The following is an 18,513-nucleotide window of genomic DNA, read 5'->3' as shown; positions in this document are numbered from 1 at the left end:
CTGAGCAATGCATAAATCCGATGAACACTCCTGCAAAGTGTCTCCTGAAGGTCAAAGGGAAAGCTTTCCATTCTTCACATCCTTCCACCACCATCACGCTGCCACCACCCACCCCACCCCCGCCGCCCCATATCAAATCAAGCAGCACTTCTCTTAATCCTTATCAGCAAGACAAAAAGTTATAGCAGAGAGCAATGGACCAGAATTTCACACTCCATTTACACAATAACTCAGAGAGCCACTAATGTGGTACTTGCTTCCCTGCACCCCTCCCCACTTCAGCAGGCATCTCTGCAGTCATCATGGAAATGCATTCTGGCGCTGCTCCCAGGGCAACTTAACTATTTATGACAGCTTGTCTTGAAGTGCCTACTACATGAACATTAGGATGTCCACGGCAATCTGCAAATTGACCCATCCACATGGCATTTGGGATCAGATGGAAAGAGCTTTCATAATGTGATGAAAGTTAGGGTGGATGTCATTTTTAATTCATCTGTTTTCCACCCCAAGCTCAGGCAAGCAGCAGTGGTGATTCGTTATATCAGATCCTTTGGCCAGGGTTATGTCAAGTTGTGAAATCTCCCATATTAACAGATGCTAATGACCCGAGTTGGGTTTAGGCTATTTTTATTACACACTCAATCAGGCAATAAACTACCAATACAAACTCCCATCCGGCACATGCCACCTCCCTGCTGGGCAATAAACCTGTCGTGCCAGACCAGGCTGTTTACTGGTTGCTCACTCATTGGAGAAATGGATGACAGGTAGAGGCAGGGGCGTGTGTACGTTTTGTGACAGCCTTTGTTTTATAATGCTCCAAGGGCTGCAGATGCATTCACCCTTCAGGTTTTATTTATTTTCTCCTGGTGCTTTTTTATTTTTAAGATAGTCAGTTTTAGATAAATAGGGTCATCTACAGATAGCAACAGCGAGGAAAAAAGCAAAACACACACACACAGAGCAAACCTTACCTGGTTTCTGTCTTCATCTACTCTGACTGGATTGAGTCGTGTGCATGAGAAACAGAACTTCGTGACTAGAATCGGAGAGATCTACTCAAGAATTTTCATTTTCATTTTTCTCCGGCTGACTCAAATCATGTCCTCGGGAAACGTCTTTCAACATTCTGTATCTAGTGGACATTGACATTTTACTTGGAGGACTTTTTAAAGGTTTAATCCACTCTCATTTGTCAAGTTGCTTGAGCATTTTGGGCCCCCTTTAACCTTTCAGTTCCACTGGCTGGCACAGAAAACCTATGCTTTCCAGTGCTGTTATGAAATCAATAATAATAAGCAGGGTAGCCAATGAATTTTGCCAGATTCAATATTTGCCCTTTAACCAATTAATCAATAGCTTATTGCAAAAATCGCAACTTTCCTGTCTTTTTGAGATGCTGAAGTGTGAGGTAAGTTAAAAGGAAAAAAACAGAAAAAACAAGGTTTATTGTGGGAGAAGCTTTTATGGAATAGAAGTGAATTCATAGGAAAGCTCTATCTAGCATTCAGGTGTCAAGCCACAAGCCAACCACCAGGCCCTCCAGCACCCCTGCTTCACTCCTCCCTTTCTCCACTACAGTTAGAAGTGGAAAACCTCCTGAAGCTGATAGAAGACTTTATATGAGCCTGACTGCTGTTTAGAGGATGGGTGACAGCTGGGGAAGGAAGGTTAACCCTTCCTTCCCTGTCTGCTGTGAACTCACAAGCACCCAACACACATAGTTCTGCAACTGGAATGCAATTGGGAAGAGCCTTCAGCTGCAGTCTCCACATTTCTACATCAGTTTGTGTGGGTTTTTTATAGAAAAATCCTCATGAAAATTTGTTAGCATTTTAGTGCAATTTTTTCCTAAGATACACATTTTGTAAGATTGAAGAATCACATCGCAAAATTTGGAGAAGTGTGAATTTTGAAGGCTAGTTGTTTCAGTTTGCATATTGTTTTGGAATAATGATATATGCTTTATCTTGTTTTATATGTTACATTTATCAATGTATGCATTTTATACACACTTCCCCCTAATATAATATTTTAGGTACACATTATTTGGTTGAAGTAGAGCATCACAAAACTTGGAAAAGTATGAATTCTGAAGGCTAAATGTGTTTCTGTTTGCATATTTCTTTGGCGGATTTGCAGTAAAATTCAGATCAAATTGAATTTCTCCCACAGCCATATTCTTGGCAGAAGAACTATCACATTCAGCCCTTAGTCTTATCATAACAAAACACTGTCTTCAGAACTTCAAAATCCAATAAATCTGCCATCCGTTTTCTAATCTCTGAAATGTATCTAAAATTTACAATATCCACATTTGGAAATATTGTTCATTTTCCTTGGAGTTTTGGAGTTTGTTTCTTTGCAAAGGACTGCCACTTCCCACCCAGATTCAGACAATCCGTATTCTTTACTGTTTAAACACTTAAAGCTGAGATAGTCCTCTTGTATGCTCTTGAGCCTACTTTATGCATTCATATTACAGTTTTGTTTTGTTATTTGTTAGATCTTTAGTTCTCTTTTCTTTCCTTTTTGCAGCAGAGACAAGGGAAAGCCCATATTTCCTAGTGTTTATAACTGCCTTTCCCAGAGCAACGCTCTCCTACGAATCAGAGGAAGCAATTTCCTCAGCAGTTCCTCTTCAACTCCCTCTCTTATTTAAGGGCCTAAACTGCACTTTGAATGAAAAATGCTACAGCTTAAAAAAGAAAAGTTGCAGTATGTTGTGATCAGGAAATAGCTATTCCTCACACCCGTTCTCTCAAGTTTACGGCAAAAGATAACACGAGCCATCTGTGCTGTTGCTGTGAGACTTCAAAAGATGTTGCCTGTTGCCACAAAACTAATGTGGCAACTTATTTCCCTCTCGGTGTAGCTCTTCCAAGCCTTCTTTTGCCACATTATCAACTTTGATTGCTCGAAGGCAGCTTTCGCCCTTGCTAATAACCCAAATCCTAGTGCCAGACCCCATAGGGAAGAATAATGACTCAGAATAATTTTCTCCTAACGGCAGACCTGAAGCAGCAAATAGATAAAAGAGGTCACTCTTAATCACAGTGTTGTTGTCTAATGTTTACGCCAATAGCACTAAAGCAACAAGGCCAAGTGCTCCTTTCACACTTAGCTCAAGCCCCCACTCAGTAACTTGGAACAATTATTGAAGATGAGTGCACACAATGGTTTCCGTTCTCTTCTGTATGTGTGTGTGTGCATACAAATGTGTTCACACTCACATATACAGAACTATATAGACAGGTAGTTCTTGACCTCACTGATATGTTTTGGATCAGCGAAAACATTCCTCCTCTAACAGGCCTTCAACTAATTAAATAATCTATGGCCTTTTAAAAAGCATCTTAAAAAGAGAGACATCACCTTGCCAACAAAGGTCCGTATAGTAAAAGTTTTCCCAGTAGTGATGTATAGAAGTGAAAGCTGGACTATAAAGAAGGCTGATCGCCGAAGAATTGATGCTTTTGAATTATGGTGCTGGAGGAGACTCTTGAGAGCCCCGTGGACTGCAAGAAGATCAAACCTATCCATTCTGAAGGAAATCAGCCCTGGGTGCTCACTGGAAGGACAGATCGTGAAGCGGAGGCTCCAATACTTTGGCCACCTCATGAGAAGAGAAGACTCCCTGGAAAAGACCCTGATGTTGGGAAAGATGGAGGGCACAAGGAGAAGGGGACGACAGAGGACGAGATGGTTGGATAGTGTTCGTGAAGCTACCAGCATGAGTTTGACGAAACTGCGGGAGGCAGTGGAAGACAGGAGTGCCTGGCGTGCTGTGGTCCATGGGGTCACGAAGAGTCGGACACGACTAAATGACTAAACAACAACAAATGGCCTTTTAAACTGGGGTAGGAGAGGTGTTATTATTTTGTTTGTTGTTGCTATGTTACATATTTTTGTGTTGTTATACTTTACACTGCCCTGTCATCCTTGGATGAAGGGTGGTATATAAATCTAAGGAATGATAAATAAAAAACATTTTACATTGTTCAAAGTTTTATTTATTGTTCTAGTATTCAATTGCTTTTATGTCCTATTTTTTAGGATTGCCATACATCTGGAATCTCCCAGACATGTCCGGAATTCAAAGGGCAAATAGAACCAGGAAGTGTGTATCACTGTTTCCCAAAATTTCCCAAAAAAAGTCAACAACTTTTGCGTCCTGATTTTTACTTCTTGAATTTTTTTACCATGGTCAAATCACTCTGAGAGTTTTCATTCTATAAAGCAACTGATAAATGCAATAAATATATAATAAATAAACAAATGAAGTGTTTTTTCTTTGGGTATATCGTACTATGTTCTGTTAGCACTAGTAAATGTGGCATAGTCAAATAGGGACAGATTTATCTGAGCTTGTTACTTTTAAAATCAATTCTATATCATTTTAAATAATAATAATAATTTGCTCTAAAACAGTTATTATGTTGGTCCAATTGCATGAAAATATTATTACTATTAGTATTATTACTATTCTTGGAAAGCTAAAAAGGGATTTTGGAGGAGACCTATGCTTAGAAAATATTACTGATTGGAAAAATAGCTTTTCTTATTCAGTCATTTAATTTGTGCTAAAATGCTACCTAATTGAATATTTTAATGTTTAAACAAATGGGGATAAAAAGGTATTTTAGCACAGATTAAAAGGTCAATTATAAAAATTAACATGCTGAGAAAATGACACCAATCGGAACAGTAACAGTGGAGGTGGGCAGAAGGGCAAGTGCACAGTGAATAGTTCATCTACCTGGGATGCTGTTGCGCATGTCAAAATCAGGCCTCTCAGAAAGATGGGAGTCCACGCTAAGAAAAATCCACCCTTGCATTCATTTTGCTACTTTTCCACCCATTGCAGCAACAACAAAGGACAGATTCTCTACAGTCTGAAAAACAGTGGGGAAAACACAGAGAAAACAGAGGACAATGACTTCATGAGGACATTGGTAGATGCCCTGTAAATTGTGAGTGAACAAAGTATGGCAAATACATGTGTTGGGTGGAAGTCCCCTGGAAGACCGTGGTTTGTTGAAGGTTAACTAATACTAAGCTCCTATTTGGACTAGGAGCTTTCAAAGCATAGCTCATGGTTTCTTAAACCAGTATGCTACACCACCTCACAGGGTTTTAGTCTCCCTTTGTTAGGTTACCTTGGGTCTAGGAGCAGTGCTACCACTGTAGAATTAGGCTTCGGACATTTTGGTCACCTTAAAAATTATTTAGTTGAGAACTTGACAGTCTCATACTCTGCTTTTGCAAATGGGCTGTTCATAAAGAGAAAACCTCATTCATTAAAAAAAGAGGGGGAGATGAAGTAGAATCAGAGCACAATCATTTTTGCTATGTTTTTAGCCACCTTGTAGAGGAAATTCCTCTTGGGAGAAAAGCAATGACAAACCTACCTAGACAACATCTTAAAAAGCAGAGACATCACCTTGCCAACAAAGGTCCGTATAGCTAAAGCTATGGTTTTCCCAGTAGTGATGTATGGAAGTGGGGGCTGGACCATAAAGAAGGCTGATCATCGAATAATTGATGGTTTTCGAATTATGGTGCTGGAGAAGACTCTTGAGAGTCCCATGGATTGCAAGAAGATCAAAGCTATACATTCTTAAGGAAATCAGCCCTGAGTGCTCACTGGAAGGACAGATCCTGAAGCTGAGACTCCAGTACTTTGGCCACCTCATGAGAAGAGAAGACTCCCTGGAAAAGACCCTGATGTTGGGAAAGATGGAGGGCACAAGGAGAAGGGGATGACAGAGGACAAGATGGTTGGATAGTGTTCTTGACTATCCATGAGTTTGACCAAACTGCGGGAGGCAGTGGAAGACAGGAGTGCATGGTGTGCTCTGGTCCATGGTGTCACGAAGAGTCGGACATGACTAAACGACTAAACAACAACAGAGGAAATTCCATGGAACTGAGTTGCTTATAGTGGTTGACTGAGAGACTGAACAACTTTCAGGTTAGTGTGCATGTGTGAGTGTGTCTGTTTTTTAAACAAAATATTTCCTGAAATTGTAGTGGTCTTGGACCTCAGTGAATACGGACAACTTTGATGGAACCCACACAGGAGCTGTGAACAAAAAACTTGCTTCCAGACTGTTGTCATTTTGCAGGCAGGATTCAATCATGTATTTGCCAGTTCAAATTGCGCAGTTAAGGTGGATTTAGTGCTCTTGTGTAACAATCCTGCTTCAAAAATAGAAGATTTTAAAAAAAAAAATTAGATAAGAGGAATGATGAGAAAATGTACTTGCAAGTGTGACGAAACAATTACTTAGCTTACCACTGTACAACTTTGGTATGAGCAAATGAGGATGAATACTCAGTAAACTAAACAGGTTATGAGGAAGCAACCTAAATCACCAGATGGTGGTGAAATTGATCTTCTAAATCCAACCACACACAAGAATTGAGGAGGAAGTGGGTGAGGAGGTCACAAACTCCTTGCAAAGAATTTTATGGGTTTCCTGGAACATACCTACAACATTACATGGTGAGCATTGCTGCCAAAAGACAACTGATGCTTCCTAAAAAATGATGGCTTTGTATCTTAATGAGCATGGGCTCAGTACAAATACTAAGGTTTATTGGGAGGTAATAATCTCTTTCACTCTGCTTAATGAATCTCATGTGGTGCATGGATGGCTTTGTGGATAAATAGCAGGAAATATTAGCTTTATTACCATTTCTGCCTCTGAAAGCTGGAAGGTGAACACAGCACTTTTCTCCCTCAGAGTCTTAATTCATTAGTATTTATAAACTGCTTTGAAACCCTAGGATAGAATGAGCCACTCAAATGGAAAATATGATTTTATTAACTCAGCAAAGTGTTAACAGGAATGTCACCTCCATAATTCTGTTTTAGCCTTCATTTCATCAGTGGAACCACACTGAATAATATATGGCTGTTTGTGTAAGACTTAATTAATATTCCTTTTCTCCCTACACTATCCTTCTGAGGCTTTCCCCTCGTTCACAAAGCTCCTAGAAAGTGTCTGACTTTTAAAAAAAATCTATGTGCCTCTTCCAAAAATTAATAATAGTATTTTACTATTTTAATCACACTGTTGCAAGCAGTTTTGAGGGCTCTGAAAATGACCAGTAAATAAACTACTAAATAATTTCTGCAAATAATTATTGGTCACTAGATGGAGAAGTTCAGCACAAGCAGTTGTGTGTCATAAATTAATAAATAGAAACATGCCTTACATTTTATAGATATAATCTGCCTTGTCCCTTTGGCTTGGGATAAGTAAAAGCATTTTTAAACTACTAAAAATAGAATTTTAAGATAAAAACTAGCCCAAATTGACCTATAGCTGATGGTCGTTTTAAAAATGAAGGAAGGAAGGAATCTTACATAACTGCTTCCAGTTGCTATCCAACTCAAACTTTGGTAAAATACTGTTATTGAGATCACCTCTCTCTATACCTTTTAATGCGGTATAAGAAGAGGAGAGTACTCTTCTTGCCCAACAATTTAATAAAAGAATTATAGCAATTTCACTTCCCTCCTTTTAACAGCATTCAACATGGCATTATCTTCACCACCACCACCAGTTTATATAATCTGGTCCAATACAAGCCCAGATATAACACTTAGAATCATGATGGGAAGATTGTAGGATGAAAAACAAGTGATTGTGAGATGCTTTGTATCCTGTTCTCATCATGAGAAGGAGCCCACCGGGTTCAAGGGCATAATCAGGCAGATAGCAGACATCTCTGGCTTAGCGATTTGCTCCAGCAATGGCTGGAGCTCAACTGAGGCTATATATATTTCTGTGAGCTGGACTTCCCCTCCCAGGTTCAACCCTCTTCCTGGAGAGCCTTATAGGGATAGTCTTCTGGTTTGAACCTAGTGCTTCCCCTCCTCAGGGCAGATTGCACTGGCAAACAGTTGCAGGAAGGCAGGGATTTCCTAAGGTAAGAGGGCTGGTACTTTGGAAGAATGTGGGAACCATCTCTAAAGGTCCCACTCCAAGTGTCTCGTGTTCAAGGTGTTCTTAGCTGACAGGGACAGTCAGGAGCAGGATCTGAGTCCAGCAACTCTGCAGTTTATACTACTACTACTCCTTCTCATCAGTCTAGCCATTCTTCCTCAGCTGCTACTGCTTAGGATGGAGTCATAGCACTTTGCAAGAGCATATGGTTAAACATCTAGGTACTGTCTCTTCCCTGCATATTTCCATGGCCAACAGAGGAAACTGCCTTGAAGTCAAACCACTGGACTATCTAGCTCAGTTTTGTCAACACTGATTGACAATGGCTCTCCAGCATTTTAGGCAGGAGTCTTTCCCATTCCTACTTTGAGATGCCAGAGCTGAGAACTAGGGACCTAGTGCATGCAAATCTGATGCATTACCACCAACCCTTGGAACCAAAGTTACAAGCCTCCTCTGCTAGACTGTCACAGTCTGCAAAGAATTACCATCTTAGCCATTCAATTAAAAATGGTTATGTCCTTTCCCATAATCAGCAGCTTGCAGGTGAACAGACTTAGAAGGTTCTTTACGGAATGTTTTTAATCACTGTTGACTAATCAATATCCCAGCCTCATGAATCCATTCCTAAAGCCTGCAGCTGTTGCCTCAGGAATATATATTTTTTTCTATTCAATGTACTCGGCAGTTTTATTTATTTGTAAATGGGAAAGCAAATCAGTAATAAAATAGCAACTCTTGGGTGATACCAACAAAAGAAATTAATTCCATGCTTGGAAATGTTTGAGACCTTTGCTGATGGTGGAAATACCTACTATGTTGCCAAACAAGTCATGCATAAAAAGATATTTAGTTATTTGTTTAAACATCTGAAGTAGCCTTAGTGCAGATCTTCACAATTTAGCACTCTCCACAAGCCAAATGCAGGCCATCTGGCGTATAACGTGGCCTGACATGTGTTTTCACAACTCCCTGCAAGGCTGGTTCTCGTGGTAGACACCTATTTGGGTGAGCAGAAGACAAATTCAACCAAGTTTATGTTTGAATCCCAATTATTCAGGGTGGTGAAGGGCCACAGCTCAGTGGTAGCACATCTGCTTTGGATGCACAAGGTTCCAGGTTCAATCCCTGGCATATAGCTATCCATGAACGTGATCTTGATGTGAATATTTTCACTGGTGTGCTGCAGTAGTGAATAGAGTTAGTTCCAAATGTGGGATTCTTAGGAAAGGCATTTCAAATAAGCTAAAACAATCACAATGCCATTATCACCCCTTGGTGCTAACACATTTGGAATACTATGCACAGTTCTAGTAACCTCCTCTGAAAAGAAACAGTAGATGCTGGAAAGGTTACATAGATGGTAATACATAGATGTTCAAAGGGTAGGGCTATCTTTCCCACAGGAAAAAATGGACACAAGAGATGTTTGGGGGAAATTATGGGCAGTGTGAATAAATAGATTTTCCCAACTCTCTCCTTTGCTTTCTAATTCTTGTAGGACCAGGGGTCATCCCATGAAGTTGGTGGGCAGCAGATTGAGGGCTGACAAAAGGAAGCTCCTCCTACAACAAACACATCATTAATTTATGGGTTCATTGGCACCAAATTGGGGGACAGCAATTAGTTAGATCTATTTAAAAAGAAAAGTGAATGAGACACTTTTGGAAGATAGTTGATCAGCACCTATTGCATCATGATAGCTGAACAGAAACGTGATGCTCAGAGGCAGACAGCAAGCATCCTTCTGAAAAGCAGGTGCATGGAACAAACAGCATGGCAAGGTTATCAACCTTCATCCCCTGCTTGAGAGCATTCAGAAGCACAGAAAGCATGTGCTGATGAATGTACTTGTAGCATCAGATGCTCAGATCCACGTGCTCCTTCCAGGGCTCATTTCAAATGAAGTGTGCACTGTCCCTTTTCTGTTTTGTGAGGCAGGCATCAAATATTCTCAACCAGACCTGTTCTTCATGGCTTTGTAAATGTAATCCCCTTAATGCACAAGATTTTTCCCTGGCATTTGCTGACCTTAAGATCTCTGCCAATGGCTCTGCACACAACATGCTAATTCAATCTGCACCGTTTTGTTTGCTAATTGTTATTCCAAAAAGGCAATGTTTGATAAAGTGGCATATTATACATCAAAAGCAGACTGGGAACAGATCCATTGTAAGCCTTGAATTCAAGCTAGAGGAGGTTTGTTAAGCTCTGTGGCAACCCCTCCCCCCAAGCAGTGCCAATAAATCATGGCACAGCAGAAGGATCCTTATGAAATGGTGCAATTCTTCATTCGCGTGACATTATTGATTACCTTTAAGAAGACACTTAGCAGGACGAATGAGTCATTGTTGTCCTCACAACTGACTCTTCACATTTCGAGTCTCAAACAAATAGTACTGGATCTGTTAGTTATTTCAAGATCAATAGACATTGCTTCATAATAGCAGAAAATGAGTTTATCAATAGGAATTGACCGATGTATAACACCCAAACTGCAGTTATGCAGATTTATTTATTTTTTAAGAACCTTCTGTTTGAACAAAGGCTCCATCTGCACCATGCATTTAATATCATACTTACTTTAAACAGTCATGGCTTCCCCCCCAAAAAAAAAAGAATTCTGGGAATTGTAGTTTGTGAAGGGTGTTGAGAGTTGATAGGAGACCACTATTCCTCTCACATAACTCCAATTCCCAAGGATCTCTGGGAAGAGGGATTGACTGATGAGCCATTCTGAGAATTGGAGCTTTGTGAGGTGAATAACAACTCTCAGCATCTTTAACAAACTACAGTTCCCAGGATTATTTGGGGGAAGCCACGACAATTTAAAGTGGCCTGATACTGATTTAAATGTATAGTGCAGATAGGGCCAAAGTCTAGTTAGCTGAACCTTGTCTGCAAGGAGCAAAAGCATTGGTGTTTCTGGCTAAATGATCAACGAAACTGTGTTTTTAAACAGAGGTTTTTAAACAAGGTTGAGCTCTGGGGCGGTCACATAAGTTGAACTTGTCAGCTAAGAATAAAAAAAGGACTTTGGTGACCCAACCTACATTTGATCCATGTGAAGTTATATAAATGCTCTTAACTGCCCCTTGAGGCTGCTTGTAGTGCCAGCATTTAAGACATGACAGTCAGTCTTCGGTGACACATGCTCCAAGAAGCAGGGTGAAAAAGTTTGATTCCCTGCCAGCAGTACCAGGCAATGAGGTAATTTAGATATTAACGGTAGATGAAAGGATGAACAGTTACAGTCTCATTTTAGCTTGAAAACCAATAGGGCCCAGACCAAGCCTGCACAACTTGCAACCTGTCAGGATCATTCAGTTTGCAGTTTAAGGGTTAATACTATTATCAGTAAGTTATCCCATGCAGACTACTGTAATTCAATGGACAGGGTGCTGTCCTGGAAGATGATTCAGAAGCTACAATTAATTCAAATTCCAGCAGTAAGGGTGGAACATATATTGCCAGTTTTTAGAGATATACACAGTTTACTTGGTTGCTTCTGAGTTTGATTGAAGGTTCTGCTTTGGATGCTTACATTTTAAAGCTCTTTACAGACCTAAGGACTAACTTTTTTTATATCACCCTGTCCAAACTGTAATATCTCGCAGAGGCCATTCTCAAAGTGCTGCTACCATCGGAGATCAAGAGCTTTCTCCTCTGTGATGCCCCAGTCATAGAAGTCCCCACAAGGAGGTCCCACTGGATCATCTTTTAAGCATCAGATTAAGACATTTTTGTTCTCTTGCACATTTTGATAGTTTCCATTTTACGTATAAGGAGGGATGCTCTATTTAAGCACAGGAAACCAGGTTTTCACTCTACAGCTTTAATTGATATCGTGATTGTGTTTTTAAATTGTTTTATTATGTATTATTTTGTTTTAATTTTCATTATAAAACAGCTGGGATAAATATTATGAAAAACAGTATATTATTATAGAATAGGAGGGTTGGTTTGTGTGCCATTTTTCTTTTTTTAAAATACAATTTATTAATTTTATAATGACAAAAAAAAATCACAAACAAAAATTCAAATAATAAATACTAACTCAACTGACTTCCCTCCACTCCCCCTCTTGGTTCCATTGTTGTTTGCCATTTTTCAGTGTGTGGGTCTGTGGTTTTATATCTGCAAAATGGGGCTTTGTAGTAACCCACAAGATGCAGTTGGACAAAACCTTTTATCATCTCTAGCTAACGTGGCCAGTGGTCAGGGATGATGGAAACTGTAGTTCAACATCTGGAGGACTGCTCCTGCTGCAACAGAAGGAACTGCTAAAATGGTCAAAGCATCTCTTTACTGAATTAATGCCCCAGCATCTTTTTGCATAACTAAAAGGTATTGGCCAAGTGCAGGTGATTTCTTCACAGAAACTACTAGCTCAAGATGCTTCCAGAAGGAGGAGGTAAACCTCAATCCCCATTCACCTGGCTAGAGGCAATTTTATGCTGGGTATAACAGGGAGCAGGACTTGTCAAGTATTCTCTGGAGCTGGGACCTGGGGACACAAAGAGACCTGACTTGATATTTGTGTTGAGTCCAAACCATGTTTGGGAGAAGGGCAGAAATCTAATGGGGGAGCAAGATCTGCTACGAACCCTTCCATCTTATGCTTAGCCTGTATATATGCGTACATAAAACCATATATCACAAAACATCAGTGTCCAGTGACCTTCATTCTAATGATGCCAAACCCAAGGTGTATTCTGGCAGCCCTGAAGTCTCTCGTCACACAGAAATTAAGGTACACGTAACAATATAAATGCATTTAATATATAAAATTAGTGATCCATATCTCCTATCCCAGAATTATAGTTTCCATATTTCTCTAGGGCATTGGACTGACAATTAAACAAGTTGAAATCTGCAGTGCAGATATGTTCTGAGGAAAATGATGGGTGTGCTGAAGGTCAAGTGCACAGCTATAAACCATATGGGGGGCAAATCAGCTGACAGCAGGAATGGCATATGTTGTCATTCATTCAAAATAATGTACCTAGGAAGCTGAGGCAGACCGTTGGTTCACCTAGTTCAGTACTGGCTGGCAGTGGTTCTCCAGGATTTTTGGCAAGGGACATGCCAGTCCTATCTGGCTTGTGCCTGGGACCTTCTGCAGGCAAAGGACGCTCTACCACTGAGCAAAGAAACTAGGAAGAAAACTTCTGGCTTTCAAAACCTAATTTTGAAATTTCATCAGTGTTGGACAGAGCTGTCCAATCTTGTTCTTGTTCTGGGTCAATGTTGAAGGCAAGCTTCAGATCTTCCTCTATTCAGACATATATGCTGGTGAAGAAATCTTCCGAATAGCAGTTCCCCTTGAAATGACAAACCTTTTACAGTTCAAATTCAGGCGATGCAGCTTTTGTACTTTCCCATCTTAGCGCCTATCACATGTGCGCAGCAGTCTCACACCAGGAATAGCACTTTTATTTCATGATATTACTTGGCCTCAAAGCTCATCCTTTTGGGAACGGTCTTATGGCCTCATAAAACAGCAGGGGCACTTCTGAAAATGCTTAAATACAGTAACTATTAAACCTACAAAGTGAGGTACTAATTGAATTGCTATATTGTAACAGATTTTGCCATATAATAGAAATAAAAATGCCATTCTATTCTTTTCTCTCTCTTTTTTTTAAAAAAAAGAATACTGAAAGTCTGTGTATATTTCTGAGTATTCTACACCAGCTGATTTTTCATGTGATTTGTACTGAGAAATACTGCAAGCACTTTCTGAAGTCTCCTGCGTCATGCTCTGATTAGTATTTCTCTTCCAGATATTTTGGGTGCTCAAGCTATTACTTTTATCCAAACAGTGCAAACTTTATTCTGATCATGCAGAGCAGCCTGCCTGGCAGCATGGGGTGGCACAGTGTTGGTTCCTTGGCTTCCCAATATGGAAGTGACTGAGAGGGGGAGAGGCAAGGTATTGAGGAGGTCGGTACAGTACTGGCAGAGTGGCAGAACCAATCTGATGCTCCCACACTGCACCAACCTCCCCACTACCTCACCTCTCTCCATTTCAGTTACTGGCAGCAACCTCTGCATTGGGAAGCCAGATAAGCAATGCCTGTTAGGATATTTCTGTTCCACCTTAAAAAGGCATGTGTCACATGCCTGTTTACTTCCTGCTCACTGTGAGTTTCCGTTTTGTATATAGCTTTTGTTCCAGCTGTTTTCCTGGACACGGGTGCAAGCAGTCATGTTTTTCCTTTGTTCTGATCAATGTTGAATAAAGCTGTAAATATGCTCTCCTGGCTGAATCTTCCATTGTGGAAACTCTACAGAAAGTGTGTGCACGAATATTGGAATGTGTCTGAGGCTCGTGTCACTAATTGACTGATGCTGTTCTACGGGAGACCGGGAGATCGTCCGGAGACAACATGTAGGCCTGCCTGATGGCCTTTGTCTCCCTGGCAGTATCCCAACAACGGCACCCCATCCATTAACAGGCATTTTCTGCCACTGTCCTTCCACTGTGGAATGACCTTCCCTCTGCCATACACAAAGCATCATCTATTAGTTGCTTCACATAACCAAGCAAAAACGTTTCTCTTCTTCCAGGCCTTTGGGTAATTAAAAAACCTAAGGCATGGGTAGGCAAACTAAGGCCCGGGGGCCGGATTCGGCCCAATCACCTTCTAAATCCGGCCTGTGGATGGTCCGGGAATCAGCATGATTTTACATGAGTAGAATGTGTCCTTTTATTTAAAATGCATCTCTGGGTTATTTGTGGGGCCTGCCTGGTATTTTTACATTAGCAGAATGTGTAAAAAAAAAAAAAGGTAAAGGACCTCTGACAGTTAAGTCCACTTGCGAATGACTCTGGGGTTGCAGTGCTCATCTTGCTTTACTGACCGAGGGAGCCGACGTTTGTCGACAAAGTTTTTCCAGGTTATGTGGCCAGCATGACTAAGCCGCTTCTGGCAAACCAGAGCAGCACACGAAAACACCGTGTACTTTTATTTAAAATGCATCTCTGAGTTATTTGTGGGGCATAGGAATTTGTTCATATATTTTTTTTTCAAAATATAGCCTGGCCCCGCCACAAAGTCTGAGGGACAGTGGACCAGCCCCCTGCTGAAAAAGTTTTCTGACCCCTGACCTAAGGTCTTTTAAAGTGGGGAGGGGAGCTATTGGGTTTTGCGCTTTTTTTGTTACTATTGTATGTATTTTTGTGTGTGTTTTCTGTAAACTGTCCTATGATCCTCAGTTGAAGTTGTGGTATAGAAATTAATTAATAAAATAAAATAAATAAAGCAAGTCGTGGTCTGCTGTTATCATCTCTCCCACTGCGTGAGTGAACTAGGTCTTTGTGTGCATGTGTTGTTAGAAAAGATAAACACAACTTAGGATCAGACACTATTCCCCCCCCCACACACACACATCTGTTGACTATAAGGTCTAAAGCACAAAATGGTTAACTGTCTTTAAAGAACATTGAACCCATCTGTCTTCATGCCGGTTCCCCACAGTGTGAGCTTTTTTTGTATACAACTGAAATAGCATCAGAAATGATGCCTCCAAATGAAGCAAAACAAACCTTCATATGCCATTTCCTTTCCACATTTCCCCAGATTCCCCCCTCCCATACCCTGATAGACAAGGGTGGAATTCATTTCCCAGTCCCCATTCACAGCAAATAAAGAATACAATGTTCACTCTGTATCATTTTCATCTTTCATCTTAATTATCGTGGTGAAGAGTACAGAAATCATTATCTTTATGATGATGAACGTCCAATTAGCATTTCCCATATAAATTTCAAATCATGAAGGAGGCTGTAATGGATAATGCAAATTCCTAATGGTCTTTTTTTTCCTGGCTGAAAAATTGAGGTGCTTAGCAAAATGAAATTAAATCTGAGCCATTTCCAAACTAGTTGAGAACTTTAATTACTTGATAACTCAGGGAAAAAAGAAGGAGAGGAGGAAACTAAATCTTAAAAATGGGCATGTTTTAAAAACACTCCCTTTTCCATTATGATGCTCATGTTTCTCTCTTTGTGGGGCTTAACAGTTGTCTGGTGCTGTGCTCAGTAAATTTTAAATTATTGTGAAAACAGGGCAGAAGCTATATTTTTTATTAACTGCACTATTTGGTGGATTGGGAAATTATTACAAATAAACATTCTGTTTACTCGTCTCGACAGCAGTTTAATTGGATCTCATCAAGCCTAATAAATGCAGAGTGCCTCAAAACATCTACCAGTAGCTCCATCTTCCCATTGCTAGGCAACAAAGGAGCCACCTCTGGCCCTGGCCAAGCAGCCGCTTGTGTCTGCCGGACATTGAATAGACCAACCAGCTCTTCTTTCAGGGTTATTACAAACTACTTTCTAGTCAGGTTTCTACATAGAACAGTATCTCATTGTAGAGGATAAAGCTGGGTGATATTCTCTGTGTCACCTCCCATTCTGCAAGCCATAAATGGTTCAACACTCATAGGAACGTAGGAAGCTGCCTTATACTTGGTCTGAACGTTGGTTCACCTACTGCAGCATTGTCAACACTGACTGTTTGTGGCTCTCCAGGATTTCAGGCAGAGAATCTCTCCCAGCCCTAGCTAGAGATGCCAGGGATCAGGGGTGGATCTACTGTGAAACTATTGAAGCTTAAGCTTTAGGGTCCCTAATTCTGGAGGGGCCCCAGAAGCAACTTCAGTCCACACTGGTAAAAAAATATATGGATCTAGTAGACCCAATCTGAGTCACACCACTCACATTGATTAATTCTTTGTTGTATATATTTCAACAACAGACCCTCCAAGTGTCCCTATTCTCCAAGGACAGTCCCAGATTTACACACATAAGCCATCCCAATTTCGGATTTGATGCTAAAATGTCCCACTTTTCCTTAGGACATCCCTATTTTCAAGAGAGAAATGTTGGAGGATATGGTAGGATGTCTCTATTTCCATCGGAGGGTGTGGAGTTATGCGAGGAGATAAGTAACTATACAACCTTTAGAAGACATCTGAAGGCAGCCCTGTATAAGGAAGTTTCTTAATGTTTTATGTTTTATTATGTTTTTTATATGTGTTTGTTGCTGTTCAGAGTGGCTGGGGCAACCCAGTCAGAAAGGCAGGGTATAAATAATAACATTATTATCATTATCATTATTATTATGCAATAGGATGTCCCTATTTTCATCAAAGAAATGTTGGAGGGAAGCAACAACCCCAAAGTTAGAAAGTCAGTAGCACATGTGTTGTAAAGGTTGTTGTAAACAGCCCCATTGGAGAAGATAACAGTGGTTACCCAGACCTTGTTGCTGGTTGCAAAAGGTCCCCCATAACAGTTCAAGCTTCAGGGCCCCAAAAATGTGGGTCTGCCACTGCCAGGGATTGGACCTAGGACAAAGCAGATGCTCTACCACTGAGCTACAGAGCTTTCTCCTGAGCAGACACACACACACACAAACACACACACACAGCAGATAGGAACGAAATAATGATACTAAATATTATATTTACGCAATGTTTTGGAGTGCCAAATTGCTTTGCATTATGTCATCTCAGTAATTCTTTCAACAGACCTGTAAGGTAGGCCAGAAACAATTGTTCTTATATTGCAGATGGAAGGCTGAGGTAGTTTGTCTTCAGCTATGACCTAATAAGTTCCTGGGAGAAGTAGGACTTCTTATTCACAGGTCAATTATTTACCACATTACTCTAGCCAACAAAAGGACGGTAGCCAGGCCCTACTGTCTTCATGACGCAACATGAAAATGTTGGTGTAGACTTCTGACCTGCTGCATCATGTTGAATTTCTCAGTGATCTTTCTCCACATGAAAAAGCTAATGTTCCTGTGCAGCTAAGTCTTACAAAGCTACTTCATAGCCCCATACTTCTTTTTTTCTGACTGAGTTCAGTATCTGTCAATGTTTCTAAGATGAAATGAAATAGCTGATATCCTGATTTAAAATAGAGGTATGTAATTTTTAATGTTAATATAAAAATAAAAGGGCTCTTTCTCTCTCTTGTTAGACAAGGTTGACCTTGCCACTATGGTACAGTTGGTGCTGTAATAAGGTGTGTTGAATTTTTCGACTTTCAAAAATGAGGAGTCCTAAAAAGTTGTGACATGACTTGGGAATTCAAACAATATTTTGGTTAAATTTATATAATTTAGTTTTGCTTGGTAAGTAAAATTACAAAGAGATAATTAAAAATGATTGCCAAGTACTATGGTTATATTTCATATTAATATTATTTTAATTGATTGTTGTTGATGATTATGATGATTTTATACTTGTAAGCTGCATAGAAGCCATATAGTGTGGGTGTAAGTGTCCACGTATCTCCATATGGAGGATAAAAGAAATAAGGATGGAACTCATTCATGGCAATGTAAATTGAGATTTGACTCTTTAGCTGTGCCTGTTTCCGTACAGTTTATAAAACTCTTAATAAAATTATTAATGGGGGGAAATCCAGCACTGAATTGTGAGTCCCACAGAAGCCACTGATCTGTCAAGAGTTAGGTTTCAAAAGCTAGAAAGAATATATGGAACATCAACTTAGAGAGTGTTTATTAAAGAG

Source organism: Podarcis bocagei, assembly GCF_964188305.1.
Source record: "Podarcis bocagei genome assembly, chromosome: 1".
In the NCBI taxonomy this organism is placed as follows: domain Eukaryota; kingdom Metazoa; phylum Chordata; class Lepidosauria; order Squamata; family Lacertidae; genus Podarcis; species Podarcis bocagei.
This window is presented reverse-complemented; position numbering follows the sequence as displayed.